This window comes from Mycteria americana, chromosome 14 (genome assembly GCF_035582795.1).
Source record: "Mycteria americana isolate JAX WOST 10 ecotype Jacksonville Zoo and Gardens chromosome 14, USCA_MyAme_1.0, whole genome shotgun sequence".
NCBI lineage: Eukaryota > Metazoa > Chordata > Aves > Ciconiiformes > Ciconiidae > Mycteria > Mycteria americana.
Genome location: NC_134378.1, coordinates 13,249,648 through 13,268,305, shown reverse-complemented (window position 1 = coordinate 13,268,305; position 18,658 = coordinate 13,249,648).

Sequence of the window (18,658 nt, the reverse complement as noted above, 5' to 3'; positions counted from 1 at the left end):
TAAGAGTTGTTTGTTCTAGATATAAGGATGGGGAGTGTAGTTATACCCTATAACCTGATCAACCTTTCAGAGCTCACAGTGGCAATCAAGTCCTGGAAAGAACATTTTTATGAGAACAGAGCTGTTGAGGAATTCTCCCAAGTCCTGTTAGAATAACAGCTTGGAATTGGTATAATGCCAATACCTGTGACAAATCTGTAAAACTCAAAAGAAGTCTTATTGATTTGGTTATAGTGCTTTGTAGATTTTCCATAAAACTGCTTCTTGTGGACCATATAGGCAGATCATGCAGGGAAGTCCCCTGTCATGCTTTTGCACTGACAGGATGCTGATCACAAGGCAGAAGAGTGTGTAGAAGTGCTGTTATACTTTAGAGACTTTGAGTTGCCAGACTAGTGGTGAGTCTACTCTACCCCCTAACAAACGTTGGTCAGTAGTGTGACAATTCCTAAATAAATTGCCTCACTGACCCTGCTCATGGTCTTCTTCAGGGCACCTCATTTAAGCCTCCAGCCATTACCTTTCTTGGTATAGAGTTCCATAGCGCGCTCATTCCGATCTGAGGCCTTAGGCTCTAAACCTTTGTTGTTCATTGCGATCTTCTTCAATAGGTCAGGTCAACACCTGCAATTCCATTCTCTGCAGCATTATAGTACACATCTTGTTTCTGAAAAACAATATATTATTTAAAATGAAACACTTCAGAGAAAGCAGTTTTTGAGAGCAATGAGTCTGACATGTCTCCACATCCACCTTTCTCAAGTCAGTGTTCTCCCTCTGTAAATTTAAAGTCCTGTGCTATGTCAGGTGTTTTGAACAAAGTGAAATCACTCCTTCAGCTCTCCTGGTTGGGGGTGAAATACTGAAAGACTCATCTCATCTTTTATTGTTATCACCATGCTTTAAATATCTCAAATGTCTTCATTTCCTGAAGGATTCTTTCTTTAACTATTTGGAAAACAAATACAAATACAATACATGTTGCTGTAATGATCTTAGCAACTTCTTGTCCCTGAGGGGAGGGATGTGGCTTTAAGGTCTTCCTATGCCCTCAAATTTCATCAGGAAAACCTTCTTTATTCAAGATGCTAATACATTTGTATGTTTAAATAATTTTTTAAAAAGAGAGAGAATTTAATAGCAAAAAATCAGTAGACTCCGTGTCACTAATTTCCTTGAAGTTGTATGGGTTTTATCACTCTCTATCACAAATTTTGCATTAATGTCTTCCAATATGTAGAAATCAGCAGACAATCAACCTGTTGATTGGTTCTAAAATTGTCTTGACAAATTGCAATCTCATAAATATTTTCTGCTTGCCTTGAAGCTTGTTCTGAACACTGTTGCTTCGGCTATCCATTTTTAAAAGCTTGCATTTTTTCTAAGTGATTCTTTGCTTTGTAATAAAGACGTTACAGAGCTGTTCTTAACTGTCCTTTGTTATGCCTTTAAAAATGGATGAGAATGCCATTGTGAGTTAATATATTTGACAATTCCTCCTAATTAAAAAAAGGAAAAGAAGTCCCTATATGACATGAAAGTCTGTAACATTTGTAAGGTTCTGTGTTATGATGTAGAACACCAGAGGAAAACCCATAAAGAAGGTGCAATTGTGTGGCAAAATTGGGCACAGTTTCTTGGGGGGTAAGGGGGAGTTCCCCCACATGTGAAGAGATTCAGCTTTTGAGCAGCTTAACTCTACACTTATCCTATTTTTGTTGGTATAAAATAAATCTCAAACTTTCAACAGTTGGTTTTGCAGATGTAGTCTTAGATGAATGATTATGTGACTATGAAATATAGTGTAGAGGTGACCAAATTAGTTTTAAATCCATCAGCTTGGTAACAGCAGTTTTAGACACAGTAGTGTGTGACACCATGGAAGCTAATTCACTGTTCAAAAAAGTAGTTTTATCTGTCTGTGTGTGTATGCGAGGTAAATTGGCTGACATGGAGTTGCTGTGGCTAAACCACTTTCAGTACTTGAGCTAGTTAACTTTAATTTTAAGGTTAATTCATCCATCCCTAGGCTGAAGAGCAGACAGCATTGTAAGCAAACTGTAAGCACAGAACTTAACTCAAACAAAACCAGAGGTAAAATACTGAATAATTAAATGTCTACTTGCCAAGTAAAGAGAGTCTGCCCCACTGCTGAGTATTGAAAGTGATCATTACCACACATCAGCCGGCTGGGGCTGGGGCTGTCTTTGGATTTTCTTTGTGTGTTTGCTTATCTTGTTTTAGTTTCTGAAACTATTTATTTTATTTCTATAAAATTACTTGTGGTGATCCTTGGCCTGGCTCATAAATGTGCTGTGGTAGCTCCTTGCTGCACTCGAGCCCTCCATGGGTGCTTAGTAGATGCTGTGATGTTCTCCTGGGAAATTTCTGTGGGCAGAACAAAGAGATGGCATGAGGCTTTCTCAAGTCCTTCCCTCAGTTCCAGCTGTGTCTACTTTAGAATATTCTGTAGAGCCAGAGGTGATGAGAGTCCTTGCAGATGGATGACTGACTCAGGTTCCAGTGCAGGTAATATGTGTTTAATTTTCAATAAAACTTAGCAACAGAGAGAGAGACTGCGTGGTATAAGAACAAATGGCCATCACTGTAACTGGAGTTTTTTCTTTAAACTTTTGAAGTGCCTGTCATTTTAAGATCTTCATGTACAGTTTCTTTTTTTCCTCAAAAGGTACATGATGATGCTTCTGAAAACAAGCAGCCTTCCAGTAGCTTTAGAGCAAAAAAATATTCACAAATATCTCCTTCAGCAGATTACATTTATCAGCTTTCCAATCTCTTTTCAAGATGAAAGGTGAAACAGTCTGACTTGAAACAAAGAAATAAACCCTATCTTGTCTTTGAACTGTTTGCCAAGGAAGTATGGGCTTATGGGGCTTACCTGTGCAATGCTGAATTTTGCTGAGAACAGCAGCTTATAATGAAGCATACAAAAATATTTGAAATTTAGATATATTTTGGTATGGGGGGAGGGAAAGGATTTTTGTTTGAACAAACTGTAATTCTGAAATGCTTCTAAGTATTCACCTAATAATTCTATTAATATCCTAGAGCTGTCTTCTGCATAGCTGTGTACCTTTATGTACTTCAATTTCAACTGAGCCTTGTATTCTAGAAGTCATTGCTTATATTTTGAAAATTAATATAATTATAATGGGCCCAAAAGATGGTTTTAATTTCTTCAAAGAGGCCATATGTGGATTTTAACTTGTTGCTTCTGGGCAACTTGAATCTTTCAGCATTCATTTTCCAAATACGCAGGCTGGTGCATAGCTTCATACATGAAGCTATTCCTATTGATTTCAACAGGACTATTCATATGAAGAAAGTATGTACACAGATGTTTGTAGGATCAAAGAGCTATGAAAAACAAAATGGGAAGATAAATGTCATTGTAACCAAGATCATCCAGCAGTTCTGTGCTGAGGTATTTCTATGCATTAATCTTATAAATGCATAGAAAGAAGATTTACTAAAAATACATATTTGGAAAAGATAAGAGTCCCAGCAAATTTGAAAGCATCAGATATGAAAGCATCATATAGTAGGGACTCATAATAAGAAAGCCAGATTATTTTGCTGTAGAGCCTTCAGCTGTACAGTAGACCAATACCTTCCTGTCCTGAATACACATAATAGACAGCCATGGAAAGACAAAATGTTAGATTAGATAGGCAAATTGGGAGCACAAGTAGATCACAAAGATTATGAGAAGCACAAAAGTCAAAGTTCTTACCAAGGAAGCTTCCTAAGCAGTGAAAAATTCTGCTAGGTCTCATACTGAAGGAGAAATGTAGGGAAGTGTTTGAAGTAGATTACTAATATCAGGACAGGCATTCAGATAGCCAGGATCCATAAGGTGAAATTACTTACGTAAGAATTATGAAAAAGGAGCTTCCTTGTCCCCCCTCCCTTTTTCCTTCTCTTTTCCTATCTCTATTCCAAAAGTAGTATTTAAAAACACAGTACTTAACTTTTAAGAAAACATCTATACATACTATACACGTCCACCATACAGAAAACCCTAGTTACTTTTTGGGTTCTGCTGTGCTTAAAACAATCAGGTGACCAAAGAGCATGCAGAATTAACATGACACTGCCAGAAACCTATGTGTGCTCTACCAAACAAGGCTCTTTTAAGGGGAAAAATGAGCCTCCACACATGGCATTTAGGATACTTAAACCATACTGAAAGCTGCTGTGTCCTGCTCTTCAGTGATGTGCTGTTCTTTATTCTTGCAGATGTTCTGCAAACATATCATTATAATACAGAGCAGATACAGACCCATTATTTCAGGTGTTCCACCCTGTTTCTCCACTTCAGTCCCCTGCAGTCACACTTGAGTCACCCTGCAGCTGATGTGAACCAGAAGTCTAGACAAAGGCTTTTTTAATCATGGCAGTTCTAATTAGTTCTTCAGTTTACAATCAAATCTGCTTACAACAGGTGATCTTAGTACTGTATGGCTCATTGCCAAGCCATCTTACTTTCTTTTAGGGAAGGCTATTGAGATGTCTCAAAACTTCTAGTATTGTAAATGTTCCTAGACTAAGCTGCTTTGTGATTAACAAACCTACTGTGATTAGCCAAAGTCTGAAATCTTTGTTCCCTTTCCATTTATGAACTTCATGCAAGAGGGAAGCACAACTATGGATTTCTTCAGTTTCCCTAAGCTTGTGAATGAAAAACTGTTTGTAATCTCATGTGGTGTGACAAGCATTATAACGTATGGTGGCCACATTTGTTTTTCAGACCCAGAAGCAGCACAGCGCAGAGTGAAGCTGTACCAAAAAGAATATTTCTTTTCATGGTGATTCTGTTGTCTTCATCCTCCTAAAACTCATCTTTCTTCCTCACTTGCTTATTGGCATCCAGGTTCATGAGAAGAGAGAAGCCTTGAGATAATATTTGACATGAATAACATTTGTTGTAATTTAAGACCATTCTAGTAGCCAACACGGAAAACAATTACTACCTGTCTTTTTGCAGTAGCTTAAACATAGCTGAGGACTGTTTTCATTTTTTACATTACATTTCATTACATTTTACATTTCATTCTTTACACTAAACCAGCTTTTCTCTGCCTGTGGACAGTTTGTGAAATAATCGTGTAGCCAATATTTTTTTAAAGCAGGTATGCACATATTCATCTGCACACAAGCAAGCAAAACAGAGAGGAACAAACAGTATTAATTAAACTTAAATTAATTAAAGATAGTCTAAGTTTTATTTGCTTGAAAGTGGAGACTAGTATGGGAACATCGCACAATAAATCCAAGAAATTCTTCATAAGGATTAGCTGATTCTTGGACTGGAAAATGTGGAAAAGCATAGACAGAACACCTCCAAATTTTCACTCCGCTCTCACAAGCGTGTTTGCAAAGATGTTTGACCATCTTCATTGTTCTTCTGGGCTCTTTCTTTACTTGCTGAGCATTCTTTTTAGACACAGTACTGCAGAAGAGGAAGGATTACTTATGCACCTTTCAAGCAATACTATTATCCAAACCTATCAACGCTGCTGTTGTTTTGGTGCAAGTGTGACGTTTTCTATCCCAGGTTCAGTTTGTGATCAGGTACAGCCCCAGACTCTCCTTTGTAGTATGCTACCATGCCCAATTATTTCCCACCTTATGAGGTGGTAGCAACACAAAGAACTGTAGAAATCCCTTCTATCCCTTTTGCAGTGCTTTCATGTCCCTAGGGAAAAATCCACCCCCTTTTTGGGAGGTAGGATTTGTGGTAAAGTGAACACCGATAGTTCATTTTGACGTGTTTTGATCAAAGCAGTTATAAAGTACTTTTTTGCTTTGCTGCATCTTGTTCCGAGTTAAATGCATTCATGTAGCTACACCCTAGGGCATGCAGGATTTGGCCCTAGTGAGGATTTGAATGAATGCTGGGTAAAGTCAGGAAAGATTCTGTTATTTTTCAGTAAGTTTTGAATTAAGTCGCAGTGGAAACTTACATTCTAGGTATCCCTACACATCTGAATTTTACTGCTCCTTCATTTCTGTCAATGCAGCTGAAGGCTATCTGCATGCAGAAAGCTGCCAGAGGGCCAAGGAAGTGGTTATAGCCTGTATTCACTTGTGAGATCACATTTGGGGGCTTGAGTGGGCTCCAAGCTCAAGAAAGATACAGATGAACTCCTACAGAGGGCCAGCTACTGCTTGGGGACCTGAAGTACTTAACATACAAGCAGAGCCTGTGAGAGCTGGGTTTGTTCAGCCTGGAGCAGAGGCTGCAGGGGCTGTCTTAGTGACCTCATGGGTGGTTATGCAGAAGACAGACTATGGTTCTCCTTGGAGGCACACAGATGACCAGCAACAGACACAGATCACAGCAGGAAAAATTCTGACTAGACAGGAGAAAATTCTTCCAAGTGAGGGTGTTCAGTCACTGGAATAGAGCCTGAGACAAGTTGTTGAAGATTGGAGATTTTCAAAATTCAACTGGACAAGGTCCTGAACAACCTGATCTAAACTTGGAATTTTCTCTAACTTTGAAGTTAGCTGTTGAATTGGACCAGATGATCTTCAGAGGTTTCCTCTAAAATATATATTAGTTTATAATTCCAACATGTGCAATGTATGATAAAGCATCTTTAGAAAGATTTTCCTTCTACCAATCTGGTTCACCATGTGGTCCCACAAATGGCTGCACAAGCACAGCTGTAGGAGCAGTAAACTGTGACATGAAAAAAAGGTCAGGATGGAAAGGGAGACAAGTAGTAGTCAAAGGAAGCCTCCTAGATGCTGGACACATTGAAAGTGGGAGCGTGTCACCAGGCATTCCTGGTGTTTGTCCTTGACTTTTGCTTTATGCCAAGACCACCACCACACCACTAAGGGTTTGTGGATCCCTTTCTTAATGGACGCCGTATGGGAATAAGAGATCAGACAAAGATCATCCTGTGCAGTACTAATTGCTTAAATCTAGATATCATCTAGGGGCTGAGAGCTCTACATGGAAAGTCAAGAATGGTATGATACAGAATGGTATGATACAAGAATGGTATGATACTCTGTACAGTGCCATGTACAGAGGCCAGATTGATCAGCATCAAAAGTCCATGTCCCACCTTTGGTACAAAAAAATCAAAATCTTAATCTTGGCTTCTCATAAATGTTTCCTTGTCATAAATGATTTTTACTTGTGATAAATTATTCTATCAATCACACCAGTGTGTACATCTTAATTAGAAGTGCAGCAATGTGTAATCCAATAGCTCTGTATTGAAAGACAGAAAGAAACAGAAAAAATACTGCAGTAATCACATTTGAAAAGGGAAGAAAGCACATATGGAATGCACATGTAGGTAAGTATATGGGGAGGCTTATCAAGATCCTTGCAGAAATAAGGAAATAACTGAAAAAACTGTTGTAACTACTAGCAGTTCCCAATATTAATTATTTTTTTTAAAAAGGTAATAAATCAGAGTGTCTGTGCAGCCTTTAGGTCGTTCTTGGACTTTAATAAGCTAGGGTTCAATGCAGGACATATGGAGTCATCTTGTAAGTATTAACAGGACTTATTAAAAAGCCGACACTGTGACTCAAAATCATAACTTCTGAACTGTTATATTCCAGATGTGTTCACTGGTATGCTCGTGAACACAGTGTACAATAAAGTGATGCTGGGGTGTTGTCTGCCTGTGCTTTTGTCTGTTACGATAACAAATGTTTACATCTGGACAAAAGTCTGCTCTGCTGCTGTACCTTATGGGGGAGAGCAGAATTTGTCCTAGTTTGTGTCCTTACCTGGGAGAACTTACTTGAGATAAATAAAAACATTAGTCACGCTGATGTCAGATCCTCATGGAGATGAAATGCTGGAAGTGTTGGAAGTTGTTGCAACTAAATGCAGCGAGGTGAAAGCTATCTGCAGGAGTCCATTTCATGGCTATCTTTTCTCAGTGTAGAATTGCGTTCATTTTAGCAGTTTGCACAAATGCAAGCTCAAAAATAGGCTTTTGATCATAAGTTTATTTTTAAATAAAATCATCATAGAAAAGAGAGATTCTCAGTGGTTTTCCAATGCAGTCCTATTAAAATCTGTGGACTTATTTTAATTTTACAGCAAAATAAATTAAAGGCAGAATACAATCCCCAGCATCATGCTATGACTTTCTATTTTAGATGAGATTCAGTAGTAGACTGAATTGCTGTGATAACTAAAAGGTCTGTTGCAAAGTTCCTATGGTTGATCAGAAAAGAAAAAAAAAGTTGTGAAAAATCTTGTCAGCCTTATTATAAAAAATAATTTTTCCTTCATTGAAACAGTTTATAGTCATTCTTAAGTGTATGATTAACATTTTTTTCATCCTTTTCCCCATTTTTCTCATCCCTCTCTCATCTTCACAGTTAAAGGCTGAAAAGAGAGACTGGCTCAGAAGAGCAGATGAAGTAGCCATTTCCTGAGGGTTTTTTCTTCTTTTTTTCAAAAAAACCTACAGAATACTGGCAGTGGCAGGCCTGGGAGCATTACACTTTGGAGTGGAATAGCTATTTCATTGCGCTAGAACACTGAGATAAAACTGCTGTGGACTTGGTAGCTCTTCCTATCATCTGTGATTTTGGGGTTTGATGCTGTCCTTAAAATTAGCACTACAAAGAGTGATGCTTCCAGTAACTAAGCCTTAGCAGAAGTACAGCTGGAAAACGCGACTAAATGGCTATTTATCCCCATGTGCTAGCAAAGGTAGATAATTTCTTAATCCTCCTCCAAACCAGAATGGAAGAGAATGAGTACGTAGAAATAGGAATGACAGAAAGTCAGAGTATGATAAATATATATTCTCCTCTGTTACTGCTTCTGCTTATAGTCTTTCATGCATGCACAGTGCAGTCATGGGGTTAATACAGTAACTGTCTGCTGGCAATGAGCCTAAAGTAACTGCTGCTTTTAAGAGAGGTTTTCAAAGATACACATGAAGGTTGGATGGCTGAAAGAGAAGGTAATGTCACTAGTAAGTTACAGGATCCAAATACAATTTTGCTTTTGGCTTTAGTAGTTTTGTTTCTGGTAGTCCATGCTGTGGACTATTTGGTTAGGCCCACCCCTCTGATGTGCATCTACATATCTTTCCTGCTAGTCTGTCCTGTTTATTAGATAGTAAACACCAAAGTTTTTCTCAGAATGTGTGTGTGTGTTGGGGACAGTCTGAATGCTCTTGGTAAGCGTAGTTACGTATGGAATGATGTGCCCTTTTGCCCTTTCACATTTCGATGTTATTAACTAAGCCATCACTTTTTTTTTTTTTTTTTTTTCATAAAACTGGAATAGAAATGCTGGCTTCCTTTCACATTCCTAAAAAAAATTGTGAAAAAAATACTATATAAAAACAAATTTTGTATTCTCCTAGCTTCCTAGATTGAGGAAGAGGAGAAAACTGAAGAATTTGGGCTTTGGTAGTCTATTTTTTGGGAAGTGCACAATTTCCAGATCTTGACAGGATACGGATTTTTTTTTTCTTTTCTTAATTTTATTTGCATTCCTGTTTTGGTAGTAATTCCCAAGTCTAGACTGAACCTGAACGTAAATTTTGGTACTCAATGTGTAAGGGGTGTAAGCTATTTCAACTACTTCATCTTAGAAGAATTCTTCCAGAAGGGTCATTTCACTTCTACTGAATGAGAGATGTTTTATCAAGAGTGTTTATAAACACAGGTCCTCCCTTCCAGTCAAGGTTGCTCAGGAAATGAGTTAATTAGTGATGTCCGAATCTTACTATGTTTGGTGAAAACACTAGAAGGTTCCATGTCTGGCCTTAGAAATTATGTCATTGTTATTGAAGATTTAAGGAACTACTTATGGTAGATATAGATTGATATTTCCTATATTTGGAAAGTTTATTCCATGGAAATCACTAATAAGGAAAAATTTCCTAAACAACACGAATACAAGGGATTGATGACACTGACATGGCTATTCTCTTTGTCCCTTGCGCCATCACAGCACCTTCTTTTCTCCTATAGTCTCTAAGCTCTTATTTCTTGAATGGATTTGCCCTCAGAACTTCTTACGATGCACAAAGTTGACATCATCAGGCTCAGACTAAAGGTTTTCATAATCAAAGTGTATGTGCATGTTTTTCCAGTTAATACCACAGAGTTGTTTTTCTATGTAAACGTATTTTTAATTAGTTTTCTACTATTTATGCCAAGGTACCATGATTAACTACGTTAGTAGGATCTATAATTGTTAATCAATTAAATCAATAACTACTTCTGTCCCATTAGTGCATTGCTTTGATCACTGTGAATAAACAAATAGCTATTTTATTCCTGTTTTAGCACAACATAATCGAGTGCTGTATTTCAATTCAAAACCTGAGCAAGGGTTATATGAAGATTGTTGAGGAGAACTTTTAATTTCCTTACCTAAGCAAAAGTTTGAATTTAACTCACTCTTGTTATTCAAGTATCACTCCATATATGGGCATTGGTGGGGTTTTTTTAATAAGAGATACTCTTTCTGCTTTATTTTTTGTTGATTAAGAATTGTTTTATGATTTGGAAATTGGTTTAAACAAGCCATCAAGAATCAACCAAAACTGCTAAAAACAATGTCTGAACAGGGATGTATACCAATACAACTTCAGTACGTAACACCAGTTCAAAAACTATCAATGTACATAACCTTGAATTGCATAAACAACTTGGAATCACCTGCAGAGTCTGTGGCAGAGGAGGAAGATGAATTCTAGTCTTAGGAAGCACAGGTCCCAGTCATTCGACTGCTTCTCTGCTCTCAAGTTTCTTAAGGTAGAAATGTACCTCTTGCAGTTCATACTTACCTTTTTGTGACAGCAGCACGGTGTAGGAATTATAGATAATCTGTTCAAGTTTAGTGCAATTTTGGAATTTTAGCACCAAGCTCCAGTGACTACAGATTATTCAGAATAAATGAAAAGTATTTAGGAAATCAGAAAAGGACTTAAAAAAACCTCACCTTAAATCTAAATTCCAAAATCCTTAATTATTGTGTCAGGGATTTCATTGCAGCTGTGAAATTATATTCAACTTCACACCCCTCCAAACTACACAATAGGAGTTTGTGCTACTGCAAGAGTTGAGTGAGATAGTGTAATGAAGTCTTGGTTACCTTTCTCAACATCTCTTGCAATATTAATTTGAAATAGAGCTCCCTTTCTGTTTACTATTAAGTTTTCTTTCTAAAGCTTCTGTTCAGGACTGATTACTGTTTTGCTAATGTTTGCTCTTTCTTCTGAACTCCTCTGTAATCCCAGTCCACGTGGGAGTGCTATAGGTACAGTGCCATGCTAGTTGCACGTCTGAGAAACATTTGCAGGCATAATGTTCTGCTCTGGAAGCTAACAGAACTGTTCGGGACAGCTACTTCCCTTTGGCTTTGTCCACTGCTTTTGCAGATGACTAATTACATGCTATTGTTTATTCTTCTGAAAATGCAGTTCTCAAGAGCAGCGTTTTTCCCATGCTTTGGTAGTATTTGTGGAGTATGCCCTCTTCTAGCTGCATTCAAGAGAGGCTATATAAATACAGAAGTATTTGCAAAGTGAACTTGAATTCTGCAAGATATCACATAATCAAAAAATAGGAAGATGGAACTGATCCCTAGAATGCTGGGATAGCCTCACAGATTGAGAGGAATGGAGTTTTATGGGGGAAGGGTTTTATTTCCAGTTGGTGAATTTGGGAAAGGCATTGCCCATTTTATAGCCTCGGTTTGTTGTTGGTGAAACAGAAATGAAGTTACTGACTTCTGTGAATTGCTTTTAGAGCTGTGGATAAATTATGACATGTAAGAATGGGATAGTACTGTTCTCCTGGCCGGGACAGTAGAATCTCTGCAGTCCTCAAGGAAGCTGAATAGGTTCACTGCTGGCAACGTTTCAAAAGTAAACAGCCATTTCTGCTTTCTTCTGTGTATCTTTGTCTGCTAGAAAAGATATTTAACATTAAGTACTGGAGTAGTGCCATTTTTTCCAATGAATGTTATGATTAGCACTGAGTATTTTGAGGGTAAGGTGTGCTACAAAATCTAATGAGTGAAGCCTTAAGGGTTGGATAGACTATATGACTGTAACTGAAGATAATTGCCCTTAATAGAAAAATGGAATACAGTCATCATCTTTGTCCTCTTCTAGAGACTAATCTCAAATGGACCAAAACCTGTATGTTGACAAAAACATTTTAATTAAATATTAATCATAAAGGTAATTTTAGTAGTTAACATCCCCTTCCCACTCTTCAAATTTGTGTTTAAAACTTCAAGAATTACTGCAAAAGTTGGATTTTCAAAAAAAGTCACAAGTTTTAAATTAATTTCCTTATATGAAAAAGATACAGATGTGGAAGGCAATGCAGCTAGTAACTTTGGCATAGCCAAACTTTGTTATATAAAATCAAGGCTTAACAGTACTGAGAAGCTATTATTACCAGACAGCTACAGACCATGACATGCCTAGCTCAGGTATTATAGTCTTAAATCTAACTGAAGTTTTATCTTCAGTGTAACAGAATGCGTGAAGTGGGTATGTAACAACATGTGAAAGTAACTTACACAAGCATTGGATAGTTGTTGCAACTCTTGGACTAACCTCTAAATCAATTAATTCCAGACCAGATCATTCATGACAACAAATCATTCCCATATGAGGACTTTTCCATGAGTATGATAAATAAATCTCCATTAAAACAACCCAGGACTGCCACTAGCCTGCGGTGCTGGTGTCAGAGTAAAGGGACAATGGAATACAGAAATTAAACTATATTCATGTGAATTGTTCTTTCAAATGAAACACTTTGGAACAGCAAAGACACCCTGCAACATTTCTGCTATTGCTGCCCCATAGAGGAATTTTTGTTGTCAATGAGGCATCTCTCACAGGAACTTCATTTATCTGTGGTGGGGAACTTTGCCTGTCTTGCAATAAGGAAAATGCCAGAGTGTAGATGCTTTACCTGTAGGAAGGTGTAGAGTGAGAATGCCAAGACATAGGTGGTCAAACAGTGAAAGTGGTGTGTCATATTTATGGGCAATTACAAGAGTGAAGTCTCTGGGTAACTGCTGTTTCAATAGCGTTACAGAAAAACCATCTATCTTGGGGGGTTTTTGACAGCGTCTCTCAACCATAAACTTCCTCCTTTATGTTGATTGAGCTGCCATTTTCCATGAAATTGTAACTGAAATAAAAATTTATTTTATTATAGTTTTGAGATGCGCTTGCTGTTTTTAGGAGGGAAGGACTGTGTAAAAAGCTATTTAGTTAGGTAATATGTTACACTTTTATATATACTTACATTTAATTTGGCACAATTCTGAAATTCCAAGCATTTTAACTTACTTGCTATAAAAAGCAAACTTTTGCATTTTAGGTAAATGCTGTGAGTGTCTGAACCTTTCAAACTTTCTGCTGCTTACAACCACTTTTGACAGATGGCTGGAGGAGTTAATAATCTTAGACATACTTACATGCCTAGAAGTTCAGTATAAGCAAGTCATTAGGCAACAGAAAGTTCATTCACAAGTTTGTCCTTAATAACCCACCCACCAATGTTTGTAATCATTCAAGGCAGTCTGCCTGTTTCTTCCAAAATCCTCTGAAGAACCAGGGGTTTTTAGGGGGAAAAAGGACAGAGTTGTATAGATATGTGAGGAATTAACAGGAAAATTGTGTACAATTAATTTTAAAAGTTTATTTTTAAAAATGCAAATCCATAAGATGTCGTACTTCTCTTGATCTGTTTTCATAGAATTAATGGTTTCGTGTTCATATTGCTGTAATACATAAACTTTGAGTGATGTCACTTAGGATTTCCTCCCCACCTTAATTATATATAAGGCATTTTTTTAGTGATGTTTAGCCTGCATTTGAATGAGGTCTCTTTGCCTGTATAGAAGTGGGCATGATACAGCAGTGGACAATTAGCAGAATTGGGTTTCTCTGTATAGTTTAGAAAAGAATGCTTTGTATTTGAGAAACTGGAACAATAATTGGTTTGCAATACCATTCATATGATGTGGGTAATGGAAAACATGAATAAATAATATGAATAATGTCTTTCCAATGGGTCTATCTTTACAGAAGTTCATTATTTAGAAGTACATTTTAAATGCTAACAACATATCAAGTGAGGTTCCTCAGTAAGGTAATTGTTTAATCATGAGGGATTGAACTAATATGCATGCTGTATAAAATACAAAGCAGTGTGAGGAGGAGGGTAAGGAGCTCTGAGGTAGAAACAAGATTTTAAGAAGAGCCTTTGGTGGATGCACGCAGATTAGTAAATATGCATGTTTGACAGAGAAATGAAAAATTTCCAGAGGAATTTTTCAAGAAAGTGATGTTGTGATGTTTTGTACAACATACAATGTTCCTATGGCTTTTAAGTGAAAACCGAGCTTGATAAACATCTTAAGGCTGTTTTCCATAAATGAAATCTGTAAACAGTGGAATATGCAGTACAAGAAACAGATGAAGCACAAAAAGTAGTGAGAACTATTTTGTGTACCAACAGAAGAACACTTGAAAAATAAAAGTTGACTAACAGGAACTTTCTGGACGGCTAATATTCCAATTCGTACTGTTAGACAAGCCCACTATAAAAGTGCTATTAAAGAGACTGTTTAAAAAAAAAAAAAGTCATACCTTATTCAGGCCAGATGAGAAAGAAACATACTTACAAAAAATGTTGGCAGTTGTCCAAAAAAATAGAAGTTGTTGAAAGGTTGTACTGAAGTTACTCTTGCTGCAGCAGAGGCAACAGATGCTGGAGGCCTCTCTGTTCCAGAAACTGTAGCTGTGCCATGTTCTTTCTTTACCAGCATTTCTCGAAAATTAGGAAAGGGGAGTTTGGAACTTATGTTTCTTCCAACAGACAGTGTTTTTTTTGAAATTGATGTTTTTCACACAGTGAGGCAGGCATAGTAGAAGCAGGTTAGAAACAGGCACTGCCTTTTGAAAAAAAAATTACTAATAGTGCTGCATATGTGGAAATAAAGGCTTTGAGAACTATTTATGAAGACAGTGCATGTGACTGGTAAAACATGTTTACTCAGTTTGCTCTGTGATATTTGGGAGAACACATTTGCAACATCAGTGAAATAAATAATGGTTGCAGGAAAATGCCCTCCTCTGGAATCCTTTGCTTGGGTGGCATAGTTCCGTATCTCAAGACAGAGGGCCCAGTGCCAACACTGTCATCTTCTCTAGTAAAGCACATGATGGAACACGTTGCCTCATGCTACACTGCATGCTGCCCTTAATCGTATGTGCAAGATCATAATCATACACAAAATTGTACCTCAGGGGTTGGATGCGGGCAACTAGGATGTGCATTTTAATATTTCTGGTACTAGTGACAGATGTTGCAATATTGAGACATTTCTGAGCACGTTGGCATAGTGAACGCCATGTACATTAGTTTACTTTCTGGGACTGTTTTTCCCCAAGATTCTTGCATGGAATGTACATTGCCAGTGAGTTGCTAATCAAATACCTCATGCCCCTTGCTTAGTTTTCTTTAGGTTTCTACCTAATACTACAGTTCCTCAATTTAGATAATGGTAATAACACGTCAGCTTTCCTTTAAAAATGTTTCTAACCCATCTGGTTGAAAGCATGCAGGGGGACTGGGACCAACCAGCCAAAGCAATACCAACGTTGCTTCAGGACAACCAATATATACCTGAATGTGCAGGCAGCCATAACCAAAGGGAACAGCTGTTGAAACCTTCTATATGCCTTAGTTCTGCTCTGAATCACCACCAGAACCAAACACTCATGTGTGCATGCTACTCTAGGTACATGGTAGTGTTTTGTAGACTGCCTTCCCCCCCCCCCCCCCCCCCCCCGCTGGTAGGCAATAGGTGACCAATTCCTTGAAAATGTTCAAAGAGGTACAGTGACAGTTCCACCAAAAGACATTGATCCTTCACATGTTCTCCAACACGACCAGAGCACTTACAAGTACAATTGTTATTTGGAGGGAAACACAGCTTAGGGCTGGGCCCATAGGGATCTTAACGTGGACCTTGCCTTTGGTCTTGCTCTTGTGTTAGTGTATGCAATAAAAGCCTAAGTAATTTATCTGAGATCCCATAATGAGATAGGAGCAGAATCAGAATTATGATTCGGAGGTTACTGAACTCTAATGCAGCATTTTCTCTCCTTAAACTTTCTTTTTACTTCTGTGCTCCTCCAAATACAGAGTTAAATTATCTAATCTCATTGGAACTCTGCTTAAAGAAAGGATGTTAACCAAAGACAAACCTCAGGATCTGGCACCAGGTGTTTTGAACGTTTCAATTCATGATCAGATTTGTATAAAGAAAGGTTTTACATTTAAGAATTCAAATGCTTAGGTTCAATCTGGTTCTTAATTGTCTTAAAAACACTGAAAACATGACCCTTAGCTGACCCATGACTATCCAAATTGACACCAGAAGGAGCTGTAAATTGGCTTCATTGTGAAATTAATGGAATTCTCTTCTGTAATAGATACAGGGAAACAAAGTACAAGTTTAAAAACCAGCTGTTTGGGAACTGCGTCTTAATGGTATCGGAATTGCGTAAATACATGCATAGTTACAGGAATCTTCTAAAAGCCTCTGGGCTTTGATTTTTACATCTGCTTTACTCTGGTTACGTAGTTCACCTAATTCACTAGCCATTCAATATATATTTTATATTGCTACAATAGTTTGCACGGTTATTTTTTTAATGACAAAAGGCTCCAACCCTCTTCACATCTGCATTGAAAGTATTTGCATAGCTAAGGGCCTGTGGTGGTAAGCGAAGGCAGCTCTCCTCTTGAGCAATAGAGATTGCCAGGCCTGGAACACCAGAGAGAAACATAGTGAGACACTGAAACATTTCCAAATTGTTTAGTCAATTCTTTGGAGGGGGTGAGGGGAGTAATTATAAAAATAAGACAGCTAAATCAAAATGAACTATGAAAATAACAATGAAAATTATTTAACTGATTGTAATAGAACAAATAATTTCTGGACAAGTACAGCAAAATTACCATTCATGAAATGCATAAACACTCACTAACTTAAGGGAGAGCTGGTTTTCACACTCTGAGAAACAGCTTTAATAGAAATGATTAGTTAATAAATTATTTGTTGTCTAATGGAATATCCATTATAACCAGTAAAAAGGAAACTCATCTTCTCTAAGATTATTTCATTGTTTAACATACTGGCCCTTTAGTGTCTAAATGATCTTGTCCATATAGGATTTTAAAACATTCATAGGAAAAATGGAGTTTGACTGTCGAAGACTTCTAATCAACTCATTGTTAAGGGGCTAGAACTTCAGCTCTTGCAAATCAATACAATTCCCTTTATGTTGATAGAGACACCTGCAGGAGGTTTGGGTCAAGGTATCCATTTACTGATGACCAGATGATAGCACATGGTAAAGATGTTTAGATGCCTAAAGAAACACAGAGGTGCAGCAGGAGTTTTTAGATGGGCTTACATATCTGCCTCATTTCTAAAGATGGTGCATACAGGAAACGACTAGCAACCTGGTCTGTTATAAAATGGATAAGGAACATATTGAAATAAAATGAGAGAACTAAGCTAGAAGACCTAGATAGGGGGAGGGGTGTTCAATGTGGATACTGGTGTGACTCTAGGCTAAAACCAGCTAAGAGCCCAAGGATTCATTGAGGTGTTTCCCACAGCAGAACAGGAGCTGAGACTTGAACCTCATCCCAAACCTCTGTTGAACCTCGGCTGTGCTACTGTCACCATGGGTCACTTGGCTACAGAGATATCTTTGGAGTGCAAACCAAGGCACACCTGTCTTCCAAAGCACTTCTGAAAATCTTGGAAGTCAAAATACTTTTTAAAATGTTCTTTTAAACAAAGTTTGGCAAGATGCTACTGCAAGGTAAACAAAGTTCAATATGCTTTGTTTAACTTGCTTAATGTATTTTAAGTCTCTCAATCCTGACATTTCTTTGTATCATAAAGCTCTCCAGATCAGGTTATAAGTACATGTTTTCCATTGTAAAACTCCAGTAGTGAAAACAGATATTGTTTCCAATCTCATCTGTTTACTGTTTTTCTTGATTACTATTCCAATAGATTTCAAGCTGTGGATTTAAAGATTTAACGTTCATATGGCTAGAATTTGTTCCTTTTCTAACAATAACTTCTAGCTATGTTATTCAGTCTTACTTATATTAGCCTGCATTTTACTTTTATCAAGACACACAATTTTGTTGTCTTAAATCACCTTGAACCAAATTGTCCTCAGCAATCTTTCACATCAGAGTTATTTTTGCCTAGCTGTTCTGAAAACCAACTCCTAAAAGCAACATCTTGAGTATGTGTGAAAGATGCTAGATGCTGCCAATGGGAACATCTTTCAGGCTTGAGTGCTAGGTATCTAAAAGGATTAGATAACAACACATCCCAGAACTGTGGCCACCATTTCTCTTGGTCATTATAAAAAGCGTATTATAGTGCATGTAACACTTGCATTCTGTTCTTGTAACAAGAGAAATTCTCACAAGCTCTTTTTGCTCAGCTGTGTTTTGTGACAGAGAAAGGCTTAGATGTCAAATTTGAGCATTTTAAAACCACCAAAAGCATTTCATTCAGTCTCTGCTGGCACATCACACCAGCAGTTTC